The following is a 21,320-nucleotide window of genomic DNA, read 5'->3' on the forward strand; positions in this document are numbered from 1 at the left end:
CACCAAATGACTCCCAGGACCTGTGACCTGTGTCGCAGTACAATCATTGGATTGCTTGCTTATGTTGTGGTCGTCCATCTCCCTTCCCCATTCCCCACTTCCATTCTGTTTCCGGTCTCTAAACTCCATGGGGAACCACTGTCTGTCCCAGTGCCTCCTAGCACGCCTGGAGCAGAGGAGCTACACAGTGGAGACCTGGTTTCTCGTACTGTCTTCAGGTAGCAATGCAGAAGTCATCTCTGACATGAGAATCAATCTGACTCAACACATTTCTATGTAGGAAGATCCGTAGGTCCTTTTATCCTTCCTCTCACCCACACACTGTACCCCATCTCATTTCAGGCTTTTCTATCAATTTAACATATGACATACGGGTTTTTAGTGGAAAAAACATATTTACTATTACTATTTTTTATGAATTATGAATACTATAATTTATTGTCAAATTGGCTTACATAGAACACGCAGTGCTCATCCTAACAAGTGCCCTTCTCAGTGCTGATCCCCCATTTTTCTTCCCATCCCCCAATCAACCCTCAGTTTTTTCTCTGTATTTAAGAGTCTCTTGTGGCTTGCCTCCCTCCCTCTCTGTTTGTGACTGTTTTTTCCCCTTCTCTTCCCCCATGGTCTTCTGTTAAGTTTCTCAAAATCCACATATGAGTGAAAATATATGATGTCTGTCTTTTTCTGACTGACTTATTTCCCTCAGCATAATACCTTCCGTTCATCACATTGCTGCAAATGGCATGATTTCATTCTTTTGCATTGCCAAGTAGTATTCCATTGTATATATAAACCGCATCTTTTTTATACATTCATTAGTTGATAGACATTTAAGCTCTTTCCATAATTCGGCTATTGTTGAAAGTGCTGCTACAAACTTTGGGGTCCATGTGCCCCTACTATTAAAGAACTTTCATAAGTCACTGGCATTGTGCTTCACAGTTTTAAGGAGAATTCTACCTCTTTCCCCAGTGATATGACTAGAAGTCAAGAAGCTTTCTAACTGTAGTGATCTCAGAGCATGGTGTGTCCCTATTCTACCAGTGTAGAAAGCCTTGTTTAGCCTGGAGCTACTTTCCATGTTAGTTCAGTGTCCCTTGAGGACTTATATTTCTACAATTAATTTTTAACTTATCATTAGGATATGTGTTTATTATTCAGAAGACATTCACTAAATGTAGATGAGTAGGGAGCTTTGTACAGGGGAATCACTCTTGGGACATAAAGATTGAAGGTGACATCATCCTTGTATTTGAGTTGATTAAAAACTAGGTAGGAAGACCACATATTCATATATGGAATAACTAAAGACAATTACAAATTGTTTAGAACAGTGGAGAATTAGAAGAAATACTAGTGTTTAATAATAATGTGAATAGTAAACTGTGAGATATCTACATGTTGAAATTTGACTTTAAATTATGTTAATAATTTAGACATCATTATATTAAAGGTTAGTATGGAAAAGAGTCAGGTTTCAAAACACCAAAAATTTAAATTGCAGGCTTCATGTCATTGCTTTTTCTCTGTAGCAATGAACACCATTTAACATGCTATATAGTTTGTTTATTTACTTATTATATCTTTATTTCTGTCCATTAGAGTATAAGCACCATGGAGACAGAAATTATGTCAATTTTTTTGTGCTACAGTGTTTATTGTATAGAAAGTGGTGCCTGACATATAGTAGATACTCAGTAAATATTAAAAGAATAAATGCACGATTAAAATATAGAAGAGAATAATGGAATAATAGAACTATCAGTGATGGGTAACTTTGGTGTGGGATTATGGGGAATGTTAACTTTCAAATTCATGTTTGTATGTTAAATATGCATTAATTTTATAACAATACTCTCTAAACATACATATATATGTATGCACACCTATATATATAAAGACTGGTTGGAAATACAACAATAAGTAGCTTTCTTTCAATGATAGACTTTAATGTAAATTTTTTAGAAGTTTTCTTTCCAGGGGGGAGGGGGCAAGATGGCAGAGAAGTAGGGAGCTCCTACATTGCACTCGCCCCCATATCTCACACGGAGAAGATCTGAAGCCATAGGAAACCTTACAGAACCCAAGAGATTGGGAGAGAAAGGACGCAGAATCCACTGAGAAAGCCTTCTAACGTGAGTGCGAACTGGGGAAGATAAAATTGGGCCGGATCGGAGACTGGACGGACGGGGGCATCCCCCTCTGCGGGGAGTGAGAGGGGAAAGAGAGAGTGTCTGAAACCGCTCAAGACAGGGTCCCTGTCGCTGGGAAACAGAAAAACTTCTGCTCGGGTCACAGAAGGACCGTGCGCGCCAAATCCCTGCGCGCCAGCTCCCTGTGCCCCAACTCATCCCGGAGGGACTGCGCATTGATCACTTCTTTGTGCTCCTGGCTGGCTAGACCCTTAGGGGAGCTGCGCTCCTCCGCGCCATTGTGCTCCTGGCTGGCTGGACTCCTGGAGGAGCCGCGCGCGCCTGTACCGGGTTTCCGCGCTCCTGGCTGGCTGAAGCTCTAGAGGGAAGGCGAAGAGCTTAAAACCTGGGAGATTTGCCCGTGAGTTCATGTTTTGGGTGACGAGACACAGAGGGACCTGGTTTCTCTCTCTCCAGCGGCCGGTGGGCCCGCTGCGCCCCGCCGGCAAACCCTTGCCTATGCTCGCCAACCCGAACCAGAGGAGAAGGTAGCGGCGATTCTGACTCCACCCCCAGGACTAGGCAAGAGGCTTGGAATTGCCCTGAGTGGACCGCCTGCGAGGTTGTTTCTATGGCAATTTCAGTGGGGTACGCGGACTGGGATTTGGAAAGAGGTCTGGGCTGGGTTAAAGGGCGCACCCACTTAGGCTGCGCCCCCAGCCCAGGGAGTTTACACACCCAAAAAAGCGAGGTGCAGCGCTTGGTTCAAGAAGGGACTGGAGCGCCGCCACTCTCCTCCCCACAACCGCTAAGCCAGAACTCCCGCCTGATGCACAGGATCACACCACACACATCCCTGCTTGAGAGCTGCCCTCCCCCCTTTCTTTCTTTCTTTCTTTCTTTCATTCTTTCTTTTTTTCCCCCGGAATACTGATCTGACTAACTCTGGTCACCAGCTTGCATAAATAGTCACATCTAGTCCATTCTGTAGATGTAAATTCTACACCTCCCGACCTTTTCATCTCTTTCTCTCAGGAGTAATTAGACTATATAGTTTCTCTGGATAACACCAGCGTCCTTCTCTCTCCTACCCAACCATATTACACCCTTTAGCTCTTTGAAAAAAGCTTCTTATCCCTTCACCTGTTCTTTCTATTTCCAATTTTGCTTCATCCCCGCCCTGTCTTCTCTCTCTTTCTCTATGGGCTTCAACCAGCACTGCATTCACCAGGCTATTTAATTGTAGCTGGGAAATCCGGTTATATGCTTTAAATCATTCTTTGTCCATCGGTTTTCTTCTTTTTTCCTTTTCTTTTCTTCTTTTTGACCTTTTTATGTATTTTAAAATTTTCTATTATTCGCCTTCCCTCCTTCGTCTTTTCTCTTAACTTTTGCATTTTCCCTCTCGGTTTGCAGGTTAGTTGAATTTGTCTGTGTGTTTGTGTGCTCTGCTCCCTGTGTGTTTGTCTGTCTGTTTTCTTCTCCAGGGCTACCTCAAGAAACAAGCCAAAGTACACATGGTGGAGAGTCCCAAATATCACTACGAGTAGGAAAATAAATAACCAAGGTCTCAACAAGAGCGACCAAGAGATACCATTAAAAAAAAAAAAAACACTCTCTGAAAGGATAGGCCCTGGGCAGTCAAAGAGCCTTCTGGGATACAGCAGCGCGCACAGGTGCAGAGAGCATAACAAGTCTTTAAAACTAACAAAAGCCAGAAAGCAAATTAAAATGATGAAACGAAAGAACTCTCCTCCAAAGAAATTTCAAGAAGAACTGCCGCTAATGAACTGCTCAAAACAGATCTAAGCAGCATAATGAACAAGATTTTAGAATAACAATCATAAAATTAATAGCTGGGCTTGAAAAAAGCATAGGGGATATGAAAGAAACTATGGCTACAGACAACATGGAGAATAAGAAGGGCATGATGAATTAAAAAATGCAATAAATGAGAAACATAATAAATTAGAAGCCTCCAATTCACGGATTGAACAGGCAGAAAGGAGGATAAGTGATTTAGAAGACACCATTATGGAAAAACAGGAAACTGAGAAAAAAAGAGTCAAACTGATCCAAGAACATGAAACAAGAGTTCAAGAGCTCAGCGATATGGTCAAATGCAGCAATATCCGTATCATAGGAATCCCAGAAGAGGAAGAGAGAGGGAAAGGTGCTGAAGGAGTCCTGGAACAAATTATAGCAGAGAACTTCCCCGACCTGGGGAAGGAAGTAAATGTGGAAATACAAGAGGCTCAGAGGACTCCCCTCAGACGTAACTTGAATCGATCTTCTGCATGACATATCATGGTAAAAATGGCACAGTATAAGGACGAAGAGAGAATTTTGAAAGCAGCTAAGGAGAAAAGGGCCCTAACATACAAAGGGAAACCTATCAGAGTGGTGACAGACCTATCTACTGAAACTTGGCAGGCCAGAAAGGAATGGCAGAAGACCTTCAATGTGATGAGCAGAAAAAAATATGCAGCCAAAAATCCTCCATCCAGTGAGCTTGTCATTCAAAATAGAAGGAGAGGTAAAAGTCTTTCCAAATAAACAGAAATTGAAACAATTTGTCACCACTAAGCCAGCTCTACAAGAAATCCTGAGGGGGACGCTCTGAAGGAAATGTTGCAAGGAACAAAGATACCAGAGACACCACCACAAACATGAACCCCACAAAGGACACAAAGACTCTAAACCCACATATTTCAATAATAACACGGAATGTAAATGGGTTGAATGCTCCAATCAAAAGACATAGGGTAGCAGAATGGATTAAAAAACAAAATCCATCTATATGCTGTCTACAAGAAACTCATTTTACACTGGAAGATACCTTCAGATTAAAAGGAAGGGATGGAGAAATATATATCATGCTACTGGAAATCAAAAGAAGGCCAGAGTAGCTATACTTATATCAGACAAACTGGACTTTAAATTAAAGACAATAACAAGAGATGAAGAAGGGCATTACATAATAATTACAGGGTCTATCCATGAAGAATTAACAATCACAAATGTCTATGCACCGAATATGGGAGCACCTAAATACTTAAAACAGTTCATCACAAACAGAAACAGTCTTATGGATAAGAATGTGGTAATAGCAGGGACTTTAATACTCCGCTTACAGCAATCGATAGGTCAACCAGACAGAAAATCACTAAAGAAATAATGGACTTGAAAGACACATTGGACCAGATGGATCTGACAGAAATAATTAGAAGTCTACATCCTGAGGCCAGGGAATTTACTTTTATCTCAAGTGCGCATGGCACATTCTCCAAGATAGATTACATACTGGGATTTAAAGCAGCCTTCAATAAATATAAAAGCATTGAGATCATACCATGCACACTCTCAGATCCTAATGCTTTGAAACTTGAAATCAATCACTGGAAGAAGTCTGGAAAACCTCCAAACACATGGAGGTTAAAGAATCCCTACTAAGGAATGAAGGGGCCAATCAGGCAATTAGANAGAATTAACAATCACAAATGTCTATGCACCGAATATGGGAGCACCTAAATACTTAAAACAGTTCATCACAAACAGAAACAGTCTTATGGATAAGAATGTGGTAATAGCAGGGACTTTAATACTCCGCTTACAGCAATCGATAGGTCAACCAGACAGAAAATCACTAAAGAAATAATGGACTTGAAAGACACATTGGACCAGATGGATCTGACAGAAATAATTAGAAGTCTACATCCTGAGGCCAGGGAATTTACTTTTATCTCAAGTGCGCATGGCACATTCTCCAAGATAGATTACATACTGGGATTTAAAGCAGCCTTCAATAAATATAAAAGCATTGAGATCATACCATGCACACTCTCAGATCCTAATGCTTTGAAACTTGAAATCAATCACTGGAAGAAGTCTGGAAAACCTCCAAACACATGGAGGTTAAAGAATCCCTACTAAGGAATGAAGGGGCCAATCAGGCAATTAGAGATGAAATTAAAAAATATATGGACACAAATGAAAATGAAAACACAACAATCCAAAATCTATGGGATGCAGCAAAGGCAGCCCTAAGAGGAAAGTACTTTGCACTCCAGGCCTATTTCAAGAAATTGGAAAACGCGCAAGTCCAAAATCTAATAGCTCACCTAAAGGAACTAGAGGCAGAGCAACAAGGACGCCCTAAACCCAGTAGAAGAAGAGAAATCGTAAAAATCAGAGCAGAAATAAACAACATAGAGACCAAAGAAACAATTGAACAGATCAATGAAACCAAGAGTTGGTTTTTGAAAAAATAAACAGAANGACTGATGGGTGTGGGGGGGAGAGGGGAGATGGGCAGGGAGGAGGGCACTTGTGGGATGAGCACTGGGTGTTATATGGAAACCAACTTGAAAATAAACTCTCTGTAAATTAAAAATAAATAAATAAATAAACATTAAAATTTTTTTAAAAAAGTTTTCTTTCCACATAAAATCCAATAAAATTTGTTATTTTAAAAACACTTTAAAAAAAGGAAAAATATTTCATTTGTGGTGGTAGTGGTTTGAATCAGCATATAGAGAAAAACACACAAAACAGATAAATACTTGACCTTTATGTTACTTACACTCTATAATATGAAACTTCCTAAAGAAATCAGAAAGGCAATTATGAGGCTTAAACTATATTTGTTTATTAGCAATAATGTATATATTGGAGCTTTTACACTGAAGGGGTTTAAATAATGTAGACAGAAGGAAAACCAGAAGATATTTGATTTCTTTGGAATTCAAAATTTTGTACTTTGTTCTTATTTCAACACTTTGGTACATAAATCCTTTCAAATCCTAAATCTATTAAGGCAGTTTGAAGTAAATCCTTGGAAATTCAAGTTTTAACCCAGAATGGCCTCCCTAGCAGACAGTGACTTAAAAAAAAAAAGAGTTCCTCTGATAGTAAAACTGGAAAGCATATGGGAAAGAGTGTCACAACATGGAGTTAGAAACCTTTAATCAAGCTATCAAGGTTCCGTTTTGAATTGTATAATTAATAGAGCTCCTAGTTAAAATTTAATGAAGAATGTGCTCTATATCAGGACCATTTCAAATCTAACGGAATTTAGCAGTGTTTTGCATATCAATGTAGGTTAAAGAATAACGTTTCAACATTAATTGTAGTTAACTTGGCAGTTGTTCTAAGTGCATTCATTGCAAGGTGGAAAAACTAAGCTGTTTTTGTTAGGTGACTGGCAAACAGCATTCTATTTCTTGCCTCCTCAAAAAGAATCTTTTTAGATTTCTTAGGGGTGCCAGAAATCTTTTGGTCATGTTGCTTTCGTAATCCATGCGTGAAGAGGAACTTCAGTAGGCATATGGAGGTTGCCTCTTCAGCAACATAGCTGATATTGTCCATCTGAAGGATAAAACACAAACCACATGTGCTTTTGGGTACTGAGATATAACTTAGTGTGGATGTGCAAAGGGATTTCATTTAGAGATAACCAGTGAGAAATTACAGGCATGGTGCTCTCTATTTCTAAGGATAATAGTATAACTTTAAAGAGTTGTCTGTGAAAATCCTAATGTTCTGCAAAAATCAACATCCAGGGGCACCTGGGTGGTTCAGTTGGTTAAAGCATCCCACTTTAGCTGAGGTCATGGTCTCTCTTTGTGAGTTCCTTTGAGCCTTGAGCCTGCTTCAGATCCTCTGTCGTCCTCTCTCCCTGCCCCTCCCCCACTGGTTCTCTCTCTCTCTCTCAAATAAATTAATTAAAAAAATCAACACCTATGTATTTTTTCCATTTAAAATTTAAATAGAAAATAGTCCCTTTCTTTTTATGACATTCAGTCCCATAGAGAGGAAGAATTTCTTTATCCTTCAACCACAGTGCTTCTCCAACTTAAATAGGCACCACCTGCCGGAATGCAGCTTTTGATTCAGCAGATGTGACTGGGGCCTAATTCTGCATTTCCAAAGAGCTCCTGGTTGGTACCAATATTGTTGGTCATTGCTCCACTGTACTGGGCTCCCTGGGTCTCCCACCTCTCTTGTCCTTCCCAAATGACCCAAGCCTATTAGAATATAAACTATTTAAGGAAAAAGATGTTTAAAATTTTTTCTCTACACATCTAGGATTGCCTTGTCCTTCTCTCTCCAATCAGTAATGTTCAATTAACACCAACAGCCTGCACCACCAGGAATAGTTAAAATATATCTGTTTTCCTTCGTGTGACTTGGGGCTCCTTGCACACAATTTAGCAATATTCAGATGTATGGGTTTTTTAAATATAATATTCTACTCTCTAAAAGTGGTAGATTGGGGAAAGCATGGGCCTGGGAGACAAACACCCTGTGGGTTTGAAACCTGACTCAGTTATTTACTACCTTAAGTATGTAATGTCAGCTCTGTGACCCTCCGTTTCTTCGTCAGTAAAATGGTAAAGTTAACACTTGCAGGGTGGTTGTTAACAAGTTAAACACTTGCTGGGTGGTTGTGAAAATTAAAGGAAAGGGTACATGTTCAGCATGTAATCCAGGTTTTGGAATATAGCAGGCACAGAGTAAACACTAGTTTCTTTTTTCAACTCTTCTAGTCTACTCTGTGGTCCTGAATCAGAACAGTAAAATTTCTGCCGGGTTGGAAGTCATAGCGAAGACAGAATTAAACAATAAAGTCAGAGAAATGCACATACTTCTCTTGTTAGCGTCCACGTCAGATCTCTATTTACCTTCCATGTTTGGAAATGGAAAGATATTTTATGCAAAGTGACTTGTGTCATAAAATTACTAGAGTTTATATTTTGAATATAAAAGTAAAGCTTATTTAGAGGGAAATCACAACTTTATTAATTGGACTAAAATTAGAATGTTCAAGCATCTTTTGGGTCACAATTGGAGCTAAAAGTTATTATAATTTATGAAATGTGGCAGAATTAAGTTTTTCCTAATTATGAAAGTCATGCTGTATTAATTTGATTTTCTGAATAACAATATTACCACAAATGTAGTGACTTAAAAAGCACAAATTTATTATCTCCCAGTTTCTATGGGTCAGGAGTCCAGTCGTAGCTCAGCTGTTCCTCTGCAAGTCTGCAATGAAGCCATCAAACAGTCTGGGTTCCTACCTGAAGACTCAAGTGAGGGAGTATCTGCTTTTAAGCTCATGTGTTTGTTGGCAGAATTAAGTTCCTTGACGTTGTAGGGTGGAGGGATCCAGTTCCTTGCTGGTGTTGACTGAGATTACCTTAAGTTCCCTGAGACTGTCCTTAGATTCTTGCCACATGGGCCTCCCAACATGTTGCAAGAAGGGAGAGAACCTTCTTGCAAGATGGAAGTCACAATCCTATGTACATAATCATAATTGGAAAAAAGTAAATTGTAAAAAAATGGAAAAGCAAACAAAACAAAGAGAAAGCTAATTGTTTTTTTTTTGTTTGTTTTGTTTACTTTTCATCCCCCTCAGTGTTAAGCATCATGCACAAAAGGCCTCTACATTCACAAACTAGTAGAACATAAAAAGACGGTGCCATGAAACTCATTTGGATATAAATTTGTCACCTGGAACTTTGTTTAATTTGTCTAATTTTATGCGTAACTTTTAAAAAAATTTCTGCTTTGCTTCTTTAATCTCATGATACTCAGAGTACTGAAAACAGAACTTTTACCCATTCAGGATGTACCAGTTTCCCTATTAACAACTGATGTGGACTATGTGTAAAGATGGAATGATTTGGAATGTTTTAAAAGATGGTACCCTGTGCCAGTTAATTTTCCAATTGCAGAAAAGAATGAAGGAGGGAACTTGTCATCACTGTTCACTTAAGAGGTTTGGAAAAATTCTGGGCTACCTTTTCCAACCCCAAACAAGAAAGTCTTCTGCATCTGTATCATTTGATGGTATTTTCCCAAATCACACTCTTTCAGATAACAGTTCAACATCCAAATGTATTCAGTAGATAAACCTGCACATTTACAAAATGATATATGTACAAAGATATTTATTGCATCTCTGTTTTTACTAGCAAAATGTCAAGTAGGGACAAATTAAATAAATTGTTAGATCCTTTAATTTTTTAAGTTTATTTATTTTGAGAGAGCAAGAGAGAGAAAAACAGAGAGAGAGAGAGTATGCACAAGTGGGGTAGGGTGAGAGAGAGAGAGAGAGAGAGAGAGAGAGAGAGGGAGAGAGGGAATTCCAAGCAGGCTCCATGCTGTCAGCACAGAGCTTGACATGGGGCTTAAACTCGCCTATCATGAGATCATGGCCTGAGCCGAGATCAAGAGTCACACGCTTAACTGACTGAACCACCCAGGTGCCCCCTAAATTGTTGGATCCTTTCAATGGAATACTAGAGCTTTTAAAAGATTAATAAAACTCTTTACAGTGATATGGAATGATCTCTAGGATCATTTTTAGATGAAAAAAGCAAGGCTCAGAATGGTATATAGTGCACTGTCATTTGTGTAAAAAGGAAACAAAAAAAGGCAAGCACATTGCCTACATAGGCGTAGAGTGGGACATAGGGGTGTGTGGGAGGGAGACTTCCCCCTGCATACTCAGTTGTACTCTTTGAATTTTGAGTCATATTAATGTATTCCCTATCCAAAAATCAAATTAAAAAAAAAAAGCAAAGGAATTGCATGTGTGTGTTGCCTTTGCTTTCTCTCCTCCCATTCATTCCTTGATACACCAAAGGTGACTTCCCTAGCATACCTTTAAAAACTTAAAGAAAAAATTTTTAATGCTTTTATTTATTTCTGTGAGAGAGAGAGAGAGAGAGAAAGAGAGAGAGAGAGAGCATGAGCAGGGGAGGGTCAGAGAGAGAGGGAGGGAGACATAGAATCTGAAGTAGGCTCCAGACTCTGAGCTAGCTGTCAGCACAGAGCCCGATGCGGGGCTCGAACCCACGAACTGTGAGATCATGACCTGAGCCAAAGTCGGATGCTTAACTGATTGAGCCACATAGGTGCCCCTAAAAACTTAATTGAATCCTTAAAAAAACTTCTTTTGTTTTTAAGGTCACCAATGACTTCTATTTTGCCATGTGCAATGGCCACTTTTCAGAGCTCATTTTATCAAAGTTTTGGGTAACGTTAGACCTGGTTTACTATTTTTCCTTCTTGAAATATTTTCCACCTTTGGGTTTCTGAGCAATATACTCTCTCTTGGCTTCTTGTGACTTCTTTATTCCATCTTACTCTCTGCTGTAAAATGGTACAGTCCCTGATAGTGGTCTTGTGCCCTCCACCCTCCTCTGTCTTCTCTCTTCTTCCCTCCCTTGAAAATAGAACCCATCTATTTTCATTGTTGAAACATCATCTGCACAACGATAGTCTTGCTTTCATAACACAAACTTGGGTTTCTCCTACTTTTTCCTATCTCATTAAGTTTCTTGATCTCTTTGTTACCTTAGTCAGAACGTGGGGAGTCATCACTTCTTTCAGCTACCCAAACCCATCATATCTTATCCATTAACAAGTTCAGTTGTTTCTACTTCCTCAATGTATCTCAAGATATATCTCAAATATATCTCCCGATGTCACCCACCTTCGCGATCTCCGTCACCACCATATGGTCCAGCCAACTCTGGGAGCTACTGCACAGAGTTCTCTGAATCTTTTCCACTGTTTTCCCCATTTTTATTCTTGCCACCCCACACTCCCAACAGCAATTTCCCACAAAAGCATTCAGAGTACTTTTTCTTTCTAAGATTTAGATCAGATAATGTCATACCTCTGTGCAATGGCTTCTGCTGCACTTAGCACCAAACAGCATGGCCTGTGGTGTGTTATATAAACCAGACCTTCCTGACTCTCCAAGTTCATTTCATGTGGTTTTCTCTCTGGTTGATCACACTGGTTTTCTCTGAGTTCCTAGAATATGGTAATTTCTTTCCTACCTCAGAACTTTAGTACGTGCTGTTCATTCCTCTTGGGGAGTTCTTTCCTTGCCCAATCCATTATCCAACACATCTTAGCTTAAATCCCTCTTCCTCAGAGAGGCCTTTCCTGGCCAGCCCATATAGAAATGATCTTCCCCATGTATTTGCTATCATAGTATTTGTGACATTGCATCTAACCACTCTGTTTTTGAGTTCTTTTGAGGTTCTGTGGTGTTTTCCAGCAGGTGAAGAGTGGTGATCATTTGACTATAGAAATGGGGAGAGGACAGATAATACTGTGTGTCTTGTTATCAGTAATGGATAAGAGAGTGTACATCATTTTCAAACTATATGTGCAATAAAAGAGACAAGAACAAATCCAGGAAAGGACTAATGATTATTATCTTGGCTCAAGGGAATTAGCAGATGGGGGAATAATATCCTTTGAGAGAAACAGGCATCCATTTACCATCTTGCAATCCCAAAAGATACCTAATTATCTCAAGCAGCAGCATTCATTACAGTCTAAATACGGCACATTGCATTGAATTTTGAGCACAGTTAGGACTGTAAGAGGTCTTTAGAGTGTATACAGTGTATCTTTTTCTAATAATCAAATCAAGAACAGAAGAAGTTAATTGACCTGCTCAAGGTCATCCCACCACTGAATGGACTTGCTGCCTTCTGTTCCAGGGAGATTTCCACGATATTCTAGGAATGCCCAAGCTTGGAATTCCCAAAGGCAATGCCTGAGAAGTATAAGGGCCCCATGAAGACTTAAAATATTTTTTTTTAGATATCCCTGAAGTTATAAGAACATATCAGCTTCTTGTTTCTTTTCTTACATGCAGGTATTAACTCTCCTTTCAGAATGAAACAACCTTTAAAAATATCAGTTAGACTCATTTAGAAATAGGAATTAGAGATCAGTAAAAATGATAAAGATAAAAATCATCCATAAACTTGTCATCATCCACTGAATAGTAGTATTTTGATATCATATTTCATCTTCTTAAGGTTGACTCAGAACAAGAGAATGGGCTTCTTTGATCCTGGGTCTGCCACTCTCACTTTGCTGCCAAAAAATGCCAAAGACAAAAGTGGGACTCAGTTGTTTTTTTCTTCAAGTTTTTCTGGAATCTAAGACAGGGTAAGACAGCAAAGCAGGTACATATTTGGGGCTTAACTACTTCCCCACTTGTTTTAAGACATCTTCAATGGGACCTTAAGTGTTTTCATTACATATATAAAGTAGGTGAAAATCTTTTTTCTTTTTTAACTCTAGGTCTGAATATATGTGGCCGACTCTCAGTTACTCACCTCATTTGATTTTAGCTGCTTGAGGTGGATGTGTGGGTAGCCTGCTATGGTTTTTCCTTTTGTTGTTGTTGCTGTTGTTATTTTTTCCCCAAGCACAAGCACATTTTCTTTGCCTAGAATCCAGTTTAGGAGCTTGTCGGGGAGAATAGCAGCTGAGAAGTGATGTTGGAGCACGTGTGGGTGCTGTGCCAGGTGGTTCCCTGATGGATTAGACTTCCAAGGAAGAAAAGAAATTTCAATTCTCTTGCAGCAGGATCAAGATGCCAACATGTATTGTCATTTCATCCCTGAGGAGTAAGTTAACGGGGTATTGTTTCTTCAATATACCTTGGAACCAATAAAGAGAAAATAAAGACTCTTACTGTGTTAGTGTGGGTAAGTCGTTGGAAGTAGCAGGATCCGACACCCCCCACCCCCGTGCTTAGGTCTTTATACCAAAATCTTAAAACGTTGAACTTAAAAGTAATGCTCCTCGGAGCTCCATCGGTTGGGTATCTGACTTCAGTTCAGGTCATGATATGGGTTTGAGCCCTGCGTTGGGCTCTTGCTGACAGCTCAGAGCCAGGAGGCTGCTTCAGATTCTGTGTCTCCCCCTTTTTCTCTCTCTGCCTCTTCCTCACTCACACTCTGTGTCTCTCTCTCTCTCTCTCTCTCAAAAATAAATAAATATTAAAAAAATAAAAAAGAGATGCTCCTTTCTCCTTGTGGTCAAACAGAGGGTTTGAGTGTAAATTTTGTAATGAGATCTGATTATGATCTATTCTTGGGTAAGTTATTTATCTGCCTGACCCCCAATTTCCCCTCCATGTGTGATTATGAAAATAAAATGAGACAGTAAGGCTAATAGTTTTGTACAGGGTCTCGGGCTTAACAAATAATCTCTTAGGCTTCCCCATATGATGGCGTTGAGGAAAGATTTCATGTAAATCTCTTTTCTTCTTTTCTCCATTTTGAAGTTTTCTGTAATGAGCTCGTCATCTTTTTAATGAAGAAAATTAAAGCGTAAATAACTTTCTTCCTAAAGGGAAGGTGTTTCTCAAACATGAACCTTATTTTTTGTTAATCTTTTATAGCAGCAATATTTTATTTATGTATTATATATATTTCTAGTTCTTCATATTATGTATATGTGTATATATATATTAGTTTTTTGTTGAAAACCACATAATTGGGGAGAGGGAGTATCTTAGAAGGAAAGAAAATACATTTGATAAAAATAAAAAAAAAATCTCCTGGCAGAAGAAAGAGGGCAGGGAGGAAGAGATCAGGGAGAGGGAGGCATGGGATTTTGAGGATAAGTTATAAACTAAGACTGGAGAGTTGCTACGCTATTAAGAGAAGGGTAACTCAGGTTTTAGCTACAAAACCATGCTGGCTTTGTACAGTTTCTATTGCTAAAATTTTAATTTCAAGGAGTAATGATTAAATATGTTGTTTGTGATGATAGCAAATGTGAACAATAGCTCTGGCATTTGAAAAACTGAAAATCCTTCTTTAAAACCCAGTAGACTTTGAACATCAGCCAGCATCATCCTATATAGTGAAATACTTGTTCCTTCCAGTGACTTTGGAGCCTTAGCTTTTCTCCCCTCTCCATCACCCCCTGATGTGTCTCTTTGCTTAATCAGGAATGAAGCTGAACTTTCCTGCCACCCACTGCTTCTCAATGTATATGGATGGCTTTCTTTGAGTTGTGCCCAAAATAACATCTGATCTGAAAGCAACACTAGGAAATTCAATCATCTATAAAAAGAAGAGTGAAAAATAAAAGCAAAGTCATGCCCCTTGAAAGTTCAGCTTCAGCTCTGGAAAATATAAAAAGGGGATTTGGGCAAGTCTATTTCTGGAAATCTGACTGCTCCAACACAATGTGCTGAACAGTGAGGGGGATTCTTTTGTGGTTAATGTACACGTAGAGAGCCTTGCTCCACTGTTATCAGCCTTTCAACCTGCTAGAGGGCAAAGGCAGTATCAGCCGCCTGTCCCACACTGGGGCTAATCCATCACTTGAGAGTTCTTTCTAGTATAATTTACTATAGCACCCACTCTGGTGTCCTAGATCTGCTGGGTCTTGGCAGACAGGAATTTTGAATCCAAGACAATATATCCAGACTGATTCTGGAGTTTATTTTTGGTTGTTTGGTTTATTTCTCCTCCTCACTAACTAGTCTAACTACACTTCTCCCTGGGGGACATTTCTCTGCATCAGGGCATCCGTATGCTTGTTTTCCACACTCTAGTGAGACTTTCTCTGAGGCTTGCTGGAGAGAAATAGGACAAGTCATGACAAAATGGCCTGCCAGTGCCTACTAATGTGAACATAAGCAGTAATGTGCGTGGGTGCTGCTGCTGCTGCTGCTGCTGCTTGTGCCCGTGCAGTTACAGGCCCCTCCTTCCCTCTGGACTCCTGCCTTCTTACACCGAGTTTTGACAGCTGGGCGTGAAGAATCATCGAAAGCCTCTTGGGGCCCGTCATATTCAGCACGGGCAGACTCTAGTTCTTGACAGGTTCTTTTGCACTTTTCTTTAGTTTTTTTTTTTTTTTTTTAAGCTTATTTATTTTGAGAGAGAGAGAGAGAGAACAAGAGGGGAAGGGGCAGAGAGAAAGAGAGAGAGAGAGAGAGAGAGAGAGAGAAGGAGAGAGACTCCCAAGCAGATTCTGCACTGATAGTGCAGATCCATGTGGGCCTTGATCTCATGAAGTGTGAGATCGTGACCTGAGCTGAAATCAAGAGTCAGACCCTTAACCGAATGAGCCATGGAGGCATCCCACACACTTTTCTTATCTATAGCTGTGCTTAAGGATACATTGAGAAAGTAAACCTTGGCAATTGGCTCAACTCCACAAAAAACAACCACCAAAAAATGCTTTCACTTGGAATTATCTGTTTCTAGGTGAAAGATTTCATTTTTGCCTTGGACCATCAGGGTAATTGCTTCATTTTCTCACTCTGCTTTGCTAGTGGCCTAAATGTTACTCTGAACTTTAAATTCTTTATCTGCTTTGGTCTTTTATTCCAGCTGTCTGTGTTTCAAATGTTTCTGCTCCTCCCCCTTTTCTTTATTATCTGTAGCCAAGGAAACTGATACATACTAAAAGCTTTCAATTGTTTTCTTCATTCCTAGTTGTTTTTAGTTTCTCTCTCTTTCTTTCTTTCTTTCTTTCTTTCTTTCTTTCTTCCTTCCTTCCTTCCTTCCTTCCTTCCTGCCTTCCTTCCTTCCTTCCTTCCTTCCTTTTCTTCTTTTTTTAAATGTTTACTTTTTTTGAGAGAGAGAGAGAGCAAGCAGGGGAGGGGCAGAGAGAGAGAGAGAGAGGGAAACACAGAATCTGAAGCAAGCTCCAGGCTCTGAGCTGTCAGGACAGAGCCCAATGCAGGGCTCCAACCCATAAGCCGAGAGATCATGACCTGAGCTGAACTCAGACGCTTAACCGACTGAGCCACCCAGATGCCCCTGTTAGTTTGTTTCTTAAATATTTTCATTCTTTTCTGGATTTTATAGGACGCAGCATTCCTTTGAAAGGAGACATCATTGGTTCAGATAAACCCAAGGTGCAGATGTGAGAATAGAATAAAACTTTGGCAACTCATGAGGTTGCCGTGGACTTATGTTGCAGGGAAAGATTTATTTTTGACAGTCTGATTTATACTTTGGAGTGGGAGTTAGGGTGAATTAGTGGCAGGCCAATGATCTTAATACGTCAGTTGAGCTTCGTTGACATCACTCACAGTAATAGAAAAAGTCATGACTGGTTTTCCCCAAGTCCTTTGAGCATATCCCATACAATATGGCAATCACTAGCCACAAGTGGTTATTTAAATTAAAATTAATTAAAATGAAGTAAATTAAAAATTCAGTTCCTCAGTCACAATGACCACATGTCAACTGTGCCAGTCACATGTGGCTAGGGGCTAGTATATTACACGCATATATAGCACATATATAACATTGGACAGAAAGTTCTATTGACAGCACTCCTCTAGTTATCAGTTTGCTTAAGTTGTTTCCCATCTAGGAATAACACCTTCACATATCATTACCTCTGCGATGCCCACAGTCCTACTGAAACTTGGCTTGTTCTCACCTCCATCAAGCATTGAAAGACTACCCCACACTTCACTTTCCAGTTTTTAAATTTCTTGGACAGCATTTTTGGGGTTTAGAACGTAATAATACGTAGTTACATTCTTATTATCCTGTGTGTTGTCCTAGATTTTTAACTAAATAACTTAAAAAAAATTTTTTTTACAAATAGTTTATTGTCAGGTTGGTTTCCATATAACACCCAGTGCTCATCCCCACAAGTGCCCTCCTCCATGCTCATCTCNTGCTGGGTTGTTTGTTTTCTGGGTGTGAAATTTGGTGAGTTCCTTATAGGTTTTGGATATTAACCCTTTGTCTGATATGTCATTTGCAACTACCTTTTCCCATTCCATTTTTTGCCTATTAGTTTTATGGATTGTTTCCTTTGCCATGCAGAAGCTTTTAATCTTGATGAGGTCCCAGTGGCTCATTTTTGCTCTTGACTCCCTTGCTTTTGGGGATGTGTCAAGTANTCCTGTAACCCAGGAATGAATCCCACCTGTTCTTGGTGGATAATTCTTTTTATGTGCTGTTGGATTCGATTTGGATAAATAACTTTTTAAAGAAAAGAGTTAGGTTTTGTTTTGTTTTGTTTTTATACAGCCTTACAATTCCATGTTTTTTTTTTGTTTTTTTGTTTTTTTTTTCATTAAAAGGAGTGAGTTGTGTGGGGTGCCTGGGTGGCTCAGTTGGTTGAGTGTCCAGCTTCGGCTCAGGTCATGATCTCACGGTTTGTGAGTTCGATCCCCATGTCGGGCTCTGTGCTGACAGTTCAATGCCTGGAGACTGCTTCAGATTCTGTGTCTCCCCATCTCTCTGCCCCTCCCATGATCATGCTCTGTCTCTCAATGATAAATAAATGTTAAAAATAAATAAATAAAAGGAGCAAGTTGTGTGCACAGGGTTAAATGTTTTATAGACAAGAAAAACAACTAAACTAGAAGCAACTTATTCAACATTTTTATCTTTATCGTCTTCATCTTCCTCCTCTTCATCCTCCACTTCATCTTCTTCCTCTTCCTTCTTCTTCTTGCTTTCTTTGGCTTCACAGCCTTCTTTTCATGGGGCTGTCATGTATGGCTGTGTTACTCCACATCTCTCTAATTTCTTTGCAACATCACCAGTGGACAGGCTGGGATACGCTCCTTTGATTTTTTGGTGATCCCCAGAACAGAACAAAACAGAACAGAAAAGGGCCGAAGGCGGCATCTTGGGTGCATTGGGATCCTTGAACTTCTTTTTAGTTTCCCCTTTAGCAGGGATGTAAGTTTTCATTTCTCTTTCATAATGGGCCTTGTTCACCTTTGTCTTCAAATTTTCCTTTCTCTTTGGGAGATCTGGTCTTCCACCTTTCTGAGCACTCCTTAGAAAACTCTGAGAAGCTGAATGAAGCCTCTGGGTGCTTCTTTTTGCTCTCTTTTCAGCAAGTTTGCATAAAGAATGCATATCATGATGTTGTGCCTCTCAGCTTCTTAGGATCTCCTTTGCCCATGTTTAATTATTTTCCCCAGCAAGGCACAGAGTCGTCCAGTGCCCATCTGGCTCTTGCTTGCCCTGGGGCTGTCTCTATGGAACTCAATGTACTGCCAAGACCAAATATTTTTATACATTAGTATTTTTAAATTTTGTATATATTTTAAAATTACATCCAAGTTAGCATATAGTACAATAATGATTTCAGGAGTAGAATCCAGTGATTCATCCCCTACATATAACACCCAGTGCTCATCCCATTGAGTGTCCTCCTTAATGCTCCTTGCCCATTTAGCTCATCCCCCACCCACAACCCCTGCAGCCACCCTCAGTTTCCTCTCTGTATTTAAGAATCCAAGAGTTTTGTCTTATATGTACAGTTATTATAGTCCCTCAGTGCCCTGTATAACTCGAGACTATATTATTATTGTTATTAATTTCTTAAACTATAGTCTGAGACTCAGCTCATGGATGTATATGCATCTTCTAGAATGTAGGCCCTTATGAAGCAATGTTCATAATTTATTGTTGTAGCTTCAGTGCCTTGCACATGGTAGGTACTCAGTGAACTTAAAGAAGAGAGAATGATTTCATTTGATTTTCATGAGTATGAAATTGGTATTGTCATTTTTACCAATTCAGAAATTTAAGTTCAGGAAAGTTCAATAATTTGATGACGCACAGCACTGGTAAATGGTTATTTGGCACGCTGGTGCTTTTGCATGTGATCTTTCTCTCCACCTGGTGTCTTATCTTTCTCTCCAGTAAAGTGACTTGGGTTTCTTACATTGCAGCTCAATGCTCCTTGAGGGAGGAAGAGGTTACCAAAACTCTACTTCCTTGTTGTTCAGTTGGTCAAATTGCTGGAAAAACCAACACAGGAAGATCCAGCACAGATTCCCAGGACAATAGTCTGAGGATGCAGGCTTGGTTTGTGCAAACAGAGGGTAAGAGACTGCTGGAGAATATCCTTGGAGACTGGCTACCACATAAGTAACCATCTCTATTCAGTCCCAGTTTCCTGGTACTATGATTCTTTCAGTAATAATTTCCCACCTCAGAATATTCCTCTGTGAGATGTGAAAGCCATTAAAAGCAGAGCTATAAGTTGTCAGAACATTCCCATTAACAGAAGTAACCTGGGTTTGATTTCTAGAAATAGGCAGACTTCTGAAAAGCCTAACATGGACTCTTATTCTAGAAGGAGGCAAAGATCATTGTCAGCACAGTTCACAAGGAATTGGTGCGCTTATCTTGCATGGGGATGCTTCTGTCTCCCAACGAGAGGCCTTTTGATTAGTGCTACTGTCCTGGGATTCTGATAACGAGGAGTCTTGCCTCCAAGGTAAAGTCCCTCAAACTGTGAAGCTGAGACACTTGTATCTTCCTTCCAAAGTGAAAACAAGCAATTTCAGGAAAAGATGGGAAAGTCATTTTTCCTCAAAGGATTCTTCTGGCATCCTTCCACAACCCACTCAGCAACTTCAGAGTTTTACAATCAAATAATGTCTTTTAGCACATAATCATCTTTTATGGGGAGCTGGGCTTTTATAGTTGTGTGAGTTACTCATGTTGGAAGTAAGAAATAACACTTTAAAGAAAACCTTCTGAATTTACTGGGGTGATATTCTAAACAATTACTTTGAAAGGGGAAAGTATAAGAATGGCTCGTGAATGTTTTTTCTCCCTGTTGCAGTCAAAGAAGAAAGTTAGAGAAATGTTGCTTGAGGGACCCGAAAGGAGAAGTCTACATAAGAACATGGAAGACCATACAAAGTTTGACTTCATTTCAGTTTCTGTCAGCTAAATTGTATTTTGGGGAGCAATGAATTATTTGACACAATGGGTGTTTTTAACAGTGGCTCCCCCAACCCTTTTATACGTTCCTTTCTCAAGTTGTCCTGTGAAAAAAGAACATTAGAAAAGCAACTGATCAGAGCATACTTTCAGAAAACACAAAGTGAAGCGAAAGTAACTGAACCAGGCTCAGTCTGGAGTTTGGCCACGCTCATTGCTCAGAGATGCAGGGGGCATGGCTGTCTTTGCTGAAGGGTCTCTTGATCCTGCACTCCAAAGTGGTTGGAAAGGTTTTATGGCCTTGACTGGAATCAAAAAACAACTAACCCCAAGTGGGCAAACCCTGATTCTGAATATGCATCATCCTGAGAGCAAATGAGTTGGCTCTCAACCTGGAACTAGTAGGCTGGGATTTAGATACTAGCCTTCTCCAGCCTTGCTCTGACATGAGACTCTAGACCCCAGTCCCTGGAGGTCTCAGAAAAATTTGGTTAAACCTCTGTTCCATTTATAAGTGCTGTATAGTGATCCATTCCAAACTTAGTGGTTTAAAATAACAACCATTTAGGGAAAAGATAGTTGCAAATGACATATCAGATAAAGGGCTAGTCCAAAATCTATAAGGAACTCACCAAACTCCAGATCCAAAAAACAAATAATCCAGTGAAGAAATGGG

The 21,320-nt window shown here is 39.7% G+C and overlaps 1 pseudogene; it reads right to left on the bottom strand.

Annotated features, from left to right (window-relative positions):
• Positions 1-18,322: 18,322 nt before the first annotated feature.
• On the bottom strand, positions 18,323-18,866 carry LOC144220599 (high mobility group protein B1 pseudogene; annotated as a pseudogene).
• Between the last annotated feature and the right edge of the window lie 2,454 nt (positions 18,867-21,320).

This window comes from Crocuta crocuta, unplaced genomic scaffold (assembly GCF_008692635.1).
Source record: "Crocuta crocuta isolate KB4526 unplaced genomic scaffold, BGI_CrCroc_1.0 scaffold279, whole genome shotgun sequence".
Taxonomy (NCBI): domain Eukaryota; kingdom Metazoa; phylum Chordata; class Mammalia; order Carnivora; family Hyaenidae; genus Crocuta; species Crocuta crocuta.